General features: G+C 26.3%; 1 protein-coding gene and 1 long non-coding RNA gene across 6 annotated transcripts in view; one reads left to right on the plus strand and one right to left on the minus strand.

The window, feature by feature from the left end:
- LOC126897507 (uncharacterized) overlaps positions 1-10,659 on the plus strand; it is a 116,896-nt gene that overhangs the window by 94,482 nt on the left and 11,755 nt on the right. The window lies entirely within an intron of this gene.
- LOC126897516 (uncharacterized) lies at positions 2,271-3,458 on the minus strand. Its single transcript, XR_007702117.1, has 3 exons — positions 3,305-3,458; positions 2,465-2,518; positions 2,271-2,340 (listed from the first exon to the last, which is right to left on the minus strand). It is a non-coding gene; the product is annotated as an uncharacterized LOC126897516 (long non-coding RNA).

A 10,659-nucleotide genomic window follows, 5' to 3' on the forward strand; every position in this document is an offset into this window, starting at 1 on the left:
AAAAAAAAAAATTTGACCTCTGGACTTGTCTTCACGGCGAAAATGGCTACCGAATGCTATTTTCGTGTGAAAATTCTCGATTATATTATTTATATTATATTTAACTTTATAATGCTATAACTTATTGAAAAGTTTATGGATCCATACAATTTTTTANTATAACTTATTGAAAAGTGTATTGATCAATATAATTTTTTTATGGGAAATACTATTTTTTAATAATCCCTTTTTCATTCGACATACTTTATCTTAATCAGGATATTAATAAGGAACTAGCAGTTTATGAAGCTTTTGGAATAATCCCCCAATTTTTTAAAATTAAACACTATCTAAAGATTTGCATCGAAGCTTTTTTTTTTTATAGTGATTTTAATCACTGTCAGATATCATAATCTTAATCCATCTATGCCACGTCACCACTGTGCCGCGACCCCCCTGTGCTGCCTTTTTTTACTTAAAATTGCTATAACTCCTTTATAAGTAATAAAAATTTTAAACCAAACCAAACCCAACACAACCAAACCTTATCTTCTATGTGCAAATGGCTGTCAAAATTTAAAAAAAAATGTAATGTTTGTAATAAAAATCACCTTCTATCGGGATGTTTTTTGTACTTAAAACTGCCATAACTTTTACAAATATTAACAAATCAAAATAATATTTTTTTATATTGAAATCTTTGATAATTACCATTCATTTGATATCATGTTTTTTGAAAATCTAACACTTATTTTGCTCACAAGTGGGATTTAAAATATCAACTTTTTTACAAAAACTAATTTTTTCAACTTAACTATTGAAAATGTTCCGGAAATACTGCGTCCTTTAAACATATTCCAAATTAATGCTTATGTTATGTACTATAATATTAAAAAAATAAAATTGTCCCGACGACCTATCTTCTATATGCAAATGGCTATCGTATTCAAAAATATGCTATTTTTGTATTAAAATTTTGTATTTTATTTTATTTTAAAATATCTTAAAAGGGGAATACATTGACTTTCATGAATATTATATAATTTAATTGACATAGAATAAAGTTCATAAGACATAAGAAATTAAACTTATTTAAATTTTTTTGCTTTTTTAAAGTCGAAAAAGTAACTTTTAAATTTAACTTAGCTTATATAGTTACTTTTATAAAGCGACGAAAGCGTCGAACAGTTGCCGAATCGGTAACACTAGTGTTTTTCACGCTTAGGGTACGAGGTTCAAATCCGTCTGTGGCAATTAATAATTTGCATTTTTTTTGAGTTAGAATAAAATTTTCAAATAATTTGATATTTATCTCATTTAGATTCAATAACTTCAATAAATATAAAGAATCCTATCACTATAGTCTCCCCTTGTGAGAAGAAATTTATTATTCATGTTAATATAATTTTACTATGTAGTTCTTTTTGTGGCTACGATTTATTTTGCCAACCCTCACAATTCAATTTAGTTTAAGTTATTACTCTTAAAAAACGAAAAAATATTCCTTATTCAAATAAAATGTAGCTTAACCAGCTTCTTCCATACAAACAATTAAAATCATTAATTTCTAATATTCTTAAAGTATTAATTGTCGAATTAGATTTTTTAAGTTGAAAATTTAAAATCGAAAATCGAAAATTTTAACACAAAAATAGCGTTTTTTTAAGTAAGGCAGCCGTTTACATGCAGAAGATAAAGTTTCGGGACAAATTTTTTTTATTTTAATTTTATAGTACATAAAACAAGCTTTAATTAGATATATGTTTAAAGGATACATAATTTCCGGAACATTTTCAAATATTGAGTTGAAAAAGTTAGTTTTTGTAAAAAAGTTGTTAATTTAATCCCCCACAATGAGCAGGTTAAGTGTTAGATTTTCAAAAAAATGATATCAAATGAAAGGGAAATATCTAGAGTTTTAGTATAAAAAAATTTATGTTGATTTGTTTATTTTTCAAAAAGTTATGGAAGTTTTAAGAAAAAAAATGACAAAATTTACCGATTTTTAAATTTGTAATTTTTTTGAATATTTGCCCCATTTGCGGGGCACTAGAGAAATTTTTCAATTTTTAAAGGTAATTTCTTCACCTAGATATGATTTGTGATCTTTTGACGTATTGTTGAAAGAAATCGGTCCCGTGAAAGCTGAGAAAAAGTGGCAACAGACACAAAAAAAAAAAAAAACACATCTTGGTAAAATTGATACCTTCTCAGCTTCGCATCGAAGCTAAAAAATTCTCAGTATTATTTTAATTTTTTATTAATAAATTGGTTAAAAACTAATGAATCACCTGCATAATTTATAAGCACTTAATTAATTTGTATTAATTTTTATCTGAATCAATTTATCCAATTCTTAACCTAACATAAATTAATGAATAATAAAAATTATATAACTGTAAGTACAACATTGATTTTATACACATAGTTTCCATCATGATCAAAGAAACTGTATTTTTGAAATATTAACATCGATGTAACTTACAATAAGGCATAAGCACATAAACAGGATATGCATAATTTTTTAACTGGTAAATACCTAGAAATAATTGTTTTAAAATTAACATAGTTGAAGCATTAATTAATTTTGTAATTTTCACTAGCCTTTTTTTATTTTTGTGAGCTAATCTTTTAAATTGTATATGTGTGTAAAGTTTTGTCTATTTAGTCCGTTGAATTAGCACTAGGGTAAATCTCAAATTAATTTTCTGAGGACGCTACAAATTATTATAAAGGAAATAATTTACATTTTTTCACTACTAAAATCATTACACTATTTATGTTGTAAAAGATTATCTTATTCACCATATATAGTATTGTATTGTGAAATATTCTATCAAATATGCTTATACAATATATATTTATTGTTCAGAAATATATAATTTATATATCTAATATTTATTCTAAATATTTCCTAAAAAGTTGTTGAATGTAATACCATGGTTATCTATCAANAAAAGTTGTTGAATGTAATACCATGGTTATCTATCAAAATTAACAATGAACTGATGGATGGTTAGTGGGTGGTAAATATAAATTACTTTATTAAAATTATCCAAAAATAGAATAAAAGTAAAAAATATAATCATATAAGAGAATGGTAATAACACATTAGTTTTATGCTCGACCTAGAGCAGTTCTATTTATATAATATTAAATTAACCTAAAATTTAGAGCCCCATCCCTCCTTAAACTTCCCAAAGTATAAAAATTTCCTAAAAACTTTTATTGGAGATAATGGCGTATGTTTTGAACGGACTGTAATGATTATAATAAATAGAAATTAAATAAAATTATAAAAATAATTATTAAAATATTAAGTTACCCGATTGACAAATGACTTTTAAAAATTTTATTTTACAAATAAAACATATACAACTAATAGACTTGCACTTATACTTTTTTAGAAATTTTTTTAGCTTTACTGTTAATTATTTATACTGTTAAATTATAACGCTATTACGTCATACACTATTTGGAACACGTACATATGACTTAAATATATTTAAAAATGTGTACTATTTATGCCATTCATTTAAGAAACTTTACTGCCATTTTGTATTTTCAGATCCGTTAAATAATTGTTTCTGTTCAATAGTATCAATATTTAAATAATTTCAAGTGAGATTTTTAATATATCATGATATTTATTTTTGTAAGATATTGACAACAAGAAATTGTTGAGCCCTTTTATTACAAAAAGTCATTATTAACAATTTATGACCTAATAACTACAAAATTTTTTTAATATATTATTATTATTAAGTGAGTTATGATAAAAAAATTAATCTGTATACTTGCCTTCACTATGCTACTACCGCAATTTACTGGGTTGTTGTAACGAGATTCTATATAGTATAGAATATTTTTATATGATAATTCCTTAAGTTATATTTTATTATAAGTGCGTATAAATTATATGTCTTAATTTAAAAAAATTCTGTGAATTTTAATATATGCGGAAATTCCTGATGTTATACATACTGAATTAGATAGATTTAACGATATGATTGATAATAATCAATGGGATTTAAATAGATGCTCTAAAGATTATTATAACATCATTATAACATTAGATATATTCGAGAACACAAATAAAAAAAAATTAGAAACAGATATTACATTTTGTCTTCGGCAATTTTACAAAGATCTACGTCCTACTGAGGTAAATAAAGTTAAAACAAATATTATTTAATAAAACAAAATTTGAAATTCGTATGAATCCATTATTTCACGCGTTAAATTAAAAAAACAATGAAAAATGTACGGTTATCAAAATTTTTGAGTTTTCAAACTTTAGGCCTTTTGTGGCACGGGTTAATCTTTTCTGATTTACCATTTCGTACCTCATTTTTATAATAATTGGAACTAATTGTATAATTTTTAAATATTACTATATTAATTTTAAGAACCACTCTAAATATATATATATATGTGGGAAATGCGAAGTCTAGAAACTTCGTCCATAGTTTCATTAAAATTTTTATTTTTAGGCATCCCGAACTGTTATATAATCAAAAGGTTTAATAAAATTCAAATTGATGTTAGAAAACGATTAACAATAACTAGATCTCGCGAAAACGAAAAAAGAAAAATTGCGTGTTTACTCAACCAAAATGGAGTCGTATACTAATACAATTACAAAAATGTTTTATATTTTTTCGTCACTAACAACACTTATATATTATAAGTGTATATTTTAAATATATTACACGACAAATAGTTTGAAATTTTCCGGATGTTGAGTAGACAAGATATCTTCTCCAATCTCTATTCCTGTTTGTTAACCGATGATTATCCCGGACAGGCCCCCAATAAATGTGGGAAATTCAAACAGGCAATACAGGAACAGAGCGAAGACGCAATACAATTATTTAATTTATATATATATATAAATAAATACACAAAAACTCTATATAAAATACTCACACAACACAAAAACATTATATAAAACAGAACACACATATAAAATAAAGAATATACATAGAGACATGTCTTAGCCGACTCACGACTGACTCACGATTTGACTTAATTTTCCCTTCTTATAATACTTGATACCACTATCTAACTCCAGACCCTGAAAGTGGAAGATACCAATGGTACCTACATATATATATACAGGGTGATTTTTTTATCATAACCCACTCAATTACTTGCAGAATAATAATAATTTAAACTTTTTTTTTTTTTATTATCTTTAGTTACACATTATTCTTCAATTTTTAACTACGTAATACTTTTTAAGTTCATCCCTTATGCCTGGGAAGGGTGTCAACTTTGTTTTTTTAAATGGTAACACATATTTTTTATTTAATAAAATGTTTGAGTTTTTAATTCAATAGTAAATGGCATTTGAATTTTTAATAAAACTTAATTTGTTTATTAGATATAAACATTTAAAGTTTCAAATTTTTGAGTTAATATATAGGTATAATACACAAGGGATTACAAATACAGGTAGCTAATTGGTTTTTTATGATATTGCTATCACAGTCACGGATTGTTTATTATCAATTATGACTATCAATAGATATACTTTTTGTATTGTCAGTTAGTGTATTTATAAACTCACAACAATGTACCTTACTATCATTGATAATAACAATGCTGTGTACCTGCTAATATCGATGTTATAAAAATTTCATTCTGTAAGTAATTGAGTGGGTTATGATAAAAAAATCACCCTGTATATATACATTTTACAATGAAACTTAATTATCATATTTTATAGTAACTTTGTTCTAATCTCAATTATTTGATCATATATAATACTTATGTATAATAAAAGTGATGTGAGAGAAGAAAAATGTTTCTATTATTAAAAAAAAAATTAATAATGTACTCCATAAAAATATTTATGATAAATTGATACAAAAAATAAATGAAACATATATTTTAATAACTTTGAAAAATAATTTAAAATTGTATTCCGAAATATATAATTAGTTATAAAAATATGTTTCGTAATTTATTTGAATAGTATTATTAGTTTAAAATGTAAAGTAGTCATGAATAATAAAATAGTCATAAAATGTTGATTATTAAAAATGAATAACAAGACAAATATTCTTGCAAAATATACTCATAAATTAGTTTTTTATGGCTGTAATGCTATAAATATTCAATAATATATGAGTAATATAATTATTTTATATTTTATTAACGATTTAAAAATCATTGAATATAAGTTTTTTCAATTTTTCACATTATAAAGCATATAAACTATTATAATTAATAATTTACAATATTATGACAATTATTACCAAATGGACTATATTAAGTCAACACTTTCTGTTTTATAAGTCCAGCTCAAAGATCTATTGTCTATAGTATTCGATTCTTTAGTAAACTCGAGTATTTTGTAATGGTTAATGAGTATTGACACGTCTCAACCCCACTGGGAAACTTTGAAACATGTTCATGTCGATATCATCGGTCCATTGCCGCCATCACAGTCCTTTAGGTACTGTCTGACGGTAATCGACCGTTTCACCCGTTGGCCGGAGGTGTATCCACTCGAACGTATAACAGCAGATGATGTCACTAAGGGTTTCCTCAATTGCTGGATTTCACGCTTCGGAGTACCTCAATACGTTACGACTGACCGTGGTACTCAGTTTGTTTCAGCTACTTTAAAAACTTTAGCAAAACGTTTTGGTTTTACGCTTCGCCCCACTACCAGTTGGCATCCTGCTGCAAACGGATTCGTCGAACGAATGCACCGACAACTAAAGGCAGCCATCATGGCCCACGCAAAAGACTCGTGGACTGAGTCACTGCCTATCGTGCTTCTCGGAATACGTTCTGCGTTTAAGTAAGACTTAAAAGCCAGGNGAAAGCACAACCGTTAGCCAGGCACATGCTCCACCAGCAACTGCCCCGGATACGCCCAAACAAAAACAACCGCCTAATACCGATCCATCAACACAGCCAGTACGAACAACTCGCTCAGGCCGCCGAGTCAGATTCCCGGACATTTTTGACCCTAGCTAACTCCACTCCGTAGGGGGGTGGTGTGGCGGTCGAATGTTCTAGAATGTTCGGCCGCCGCCGCCTCTAGAAGATTCGTCGCTCTACATAAGCGTGTGGCGGTCGAATGTTCTAGAGAGTTCCGCCGCCGCCTCTAGAAGATTCCTCTGACTATTTAAGGGCAAGATCGTCGCTCCAGTCAATCAATCGATCAGTCAATCACTTACGCACTCTGTCTTAAACGCGCTTCGTCTCTCGCTGTTATTTGTTAGTTCGTTGTAATATAGTATAGTTGTTATTAAATCGTAAAAGTGTTTATTACTTCTATATATTACACCTCGCTTTAACTACTAGATAAAAATATGTAAGTAAAATTATTTATACCAGTTGAAAAGTTTCTTTTTAAATTTTGATAATATTTTTAAGTTTTTTTTTTTGCAGAAAAATTATTTATTGGAAAATAGGTGTTTAATGAATATTTTATTTTAAGGGAACAATATACTCTCATGTATCCCTCGAGATGGTCCTGACTATTGGTCATTAATGCCTTTTATTAATAGAATAAGTTTTATAATTTCAAATTTTTAATTCATTTTTGAAGCACAACAAAAATTATAAACTTTAAGAGTTAAAAACTTTATTGTATTTACTTATGATATCGTATCTTGGGTTGCTATTTTAAAAAATTAGATTGTGTTAAATAATGTTGGTACCATTGTTATAATAACATACTTAATATGAATTATTAAGAATATATATACGAGATTTGCTTCGAGATGATGTGTATTTAAACATCTTTTAATAAATCATAACGATATCGTAAACTTATTACTATTAAATATTTATTTGTAAAACTATATAGCAAAATATATTTTTAAGGTTTCACATAATTTCAATGCAAAAAATAATTTTAGTCAAAACTGTAGATACGGTTTATCTAACGAAATATACAAATTATTGTGATATTAATCAGATTTACATTGAACATTTTATTTTAGTGATGATAATCACTATCAAATGTCATAATATAATAGTAATAATACAATAAAATATTAATATAAGTTCATATATGTATAACAAAACAATAAATAAAAATGTCACAACATAATAATTACCTAGTTTAAACAAGAATCTAGCAATAATAAAATGTATTATACTATTACAAATATAATAAATAAAAACATCGTGGAATAATAAAAAATATTGAGATTTTAATGAGTACATAATATACAATTTATCGGGGTCGGCTTGGCCTGATGAGAAGAAATGTATGTTTTGTCGCACAGGGTCTTGGGTTCGATCCCCAAGGTGCCGACGAGATTTTTCTTGTGATTTTCTCATTGGTAGTGTCTGATCTCTAGTACAAGTTGATCATAGTTACAGAGTTCCGTACATAACTACATCCTATAGAGCATGTTAAGTTCTGAAAATAGAAAGATGTGAAAATTCATCATATAATATATCAATATTATAGATAAATAACATTACAAATATAATAAAATATACAGAATGTATAATATAAATCAATGGCGTGAGCTTATAAATTAACGTAAAGTAGCTGTAATGAGTTTTATGCTTAGTAATATTAAAAGTTGAACGATTTCTAGTATTAAAGGTTAGATTACTAAAATTAAGTATAGCCAAAGTTCGCCATCATCAATTACACCATTAGTTAATTCGTATATAGAAATAACATGAAATAAACGCCTTGAAAATAAAATTAGTTTCCTAAAACTTTCCTTAGAGATAAGTTGTCATGATTAAAAATAACAATAGGAAGTGACATTTACATAGTGTAGAAGTTTATTTAGTATTCGTTCTAATTTTACACTATAAACAGCTTTAAAAAAGGGTTCCATATAACTGAATCGTATTCAAGCAATGGTCACACCTAATGCTGTGTATCTTTCTAAGATATAATGAGAGTAAAGTCTTGCAACTCCTCATAATAAAACCAAACTTTGGAACGATTTTATAATTATTAATTGAATGTGTTCTATGAATGAGAGAGAGTACTTGAAAAAATTACTTTCAGGTCTTGAATTGAACGTAGAATGTTATATTATGTTATGTATTCAAAATTGATATGCAATCTTAACAATATTTTTACCATTCGTATTTTACAAAGTAATTAAGTATAATTGTTTATTAATTACATTAAGAATTGAAATAAGTTTTATTTTATAAAATATTATAAATAAAATATCTTTAGTTCATTTTTCATAGTATTTAATTTGGCTTCTAAAATATCATATCAATTTTAGTTAAAGTACTAAATTTTCTATTTTAGAAGAAATTCTTTAATTTTATAATATTTATTTTATTAATGGTTCATATGTATAACTTGGCTATGTATCAACCAACTATTTGAAAATATTTTCGTCATGAAATTATTACTCCAACACCTGTCTGGCTTTATATTCTCTATGCACCAAAAGAAATAATTTTTGAAAAATGATGTTTTAATTAATAATAAGTAAATTTCTTCAAAAAAAGAGTAAATTAATAAAGTTTTAAAAATGTATCAATTTAATAAAATAATTAAACAAACAATACTAAAAACTTTTAAAAACTGGAATTTATTTACATTATTAATTCTAGATTTATGTGTAAAATAATATGAAATTATTTAACCAAAAAACAAATTTGTTTTATTACTAAAATCAAAACAGTTTTGACTTTATACAAAGCATCAAGTATTGTTTTAAATTTAATCAATTACATTAACAACATAATAAATCTAGTTCAATTATATTAAAAATACGATTCTCAATAAAAAACAAAATTTTTTTAAAATGGTAAATGTGAATTTTTATTTTGTTAATTAAGTTAATTAAAAGTATAATCTAAGTTAATATGTCGTTTTATGTATACATTACTATAATACCTCGTAGTTTATTAAACACAATTATGATAATCAAAGTTGTATGTGGTTAATATGTAAAACATACCGTAGCCCGTGTCTAGATTAAAGAATAGGGATAAAATACACGCGATTAATTAAGTTATTTGCGCAATAAAATTAATATTACAGTTGAAATTAATAAAGAAATTTAATTTAATTGTTAAAAAAAAAAGAAAATTAAGTTAAACATGGACAAAAATACGAATGCATCAAAAAACATGTCTACAAATAAAGGCAATAAAAATAAAATAAAATATTTAAGCAAAAAAAAACAAATAATATTACAAACATCACGGACGGTATTGGAACACATTCGTTAATGTTAATCAAAAATTAATAAAAAAAAACCAGAAGCGGTCTGGACACACGCTCCTTAGCGTTGGCAAAAAGAAAAGGGAAACACGTGCTCTACACACATAAACAAATTTAAGTTAATTTACGATAAAATAAAAATGAAATAAAATAATTAATAAAATATAGCTCATTACATAATTATAATATATAAAAGAAAACGATACCCAGTCTCCGAAGAGACCCATCCGATGGTCACGTTGCCTCGCCGAAAAGACCTAACAGTTCGCCGTTGGCGGCTCTACTTCATCATTGAAAAAAATGACAATAAAACAATAAACGTGTGCACCCCAGTAAGGCCAATGACAGAAGAAGGAATTGAGAAGAGCCAACACGGATTTAACGGCAATTTCAAATCGATAATGGCCAATCTATTTGGAAGGGATCAATACTGATAAACAATTCGATTTTAATTATATTCTCTTTTATCGCCTTATCTAGCGGTCAGCGGCAAA

This window comes from Daktulosphaira vitifoliae, unplaced genomic scaffold (assembly GCF_025091365.1).
Source record: "Daktulosphaira vitifoliae isolate Bord-2020 unplaced genomic scaffold, ASM2509136v1 Scaffold_2, whole genome shotgun sequence".
In the NCBI taxonomy this organism is placed as follows: domain Eukaryota; kingdom Metazoa; phylum Arthropoda; class Insecta; order Hemiptera; family Phylloxeridae; genus Daktulosphaira; species Daktulosphaira vitifoliae.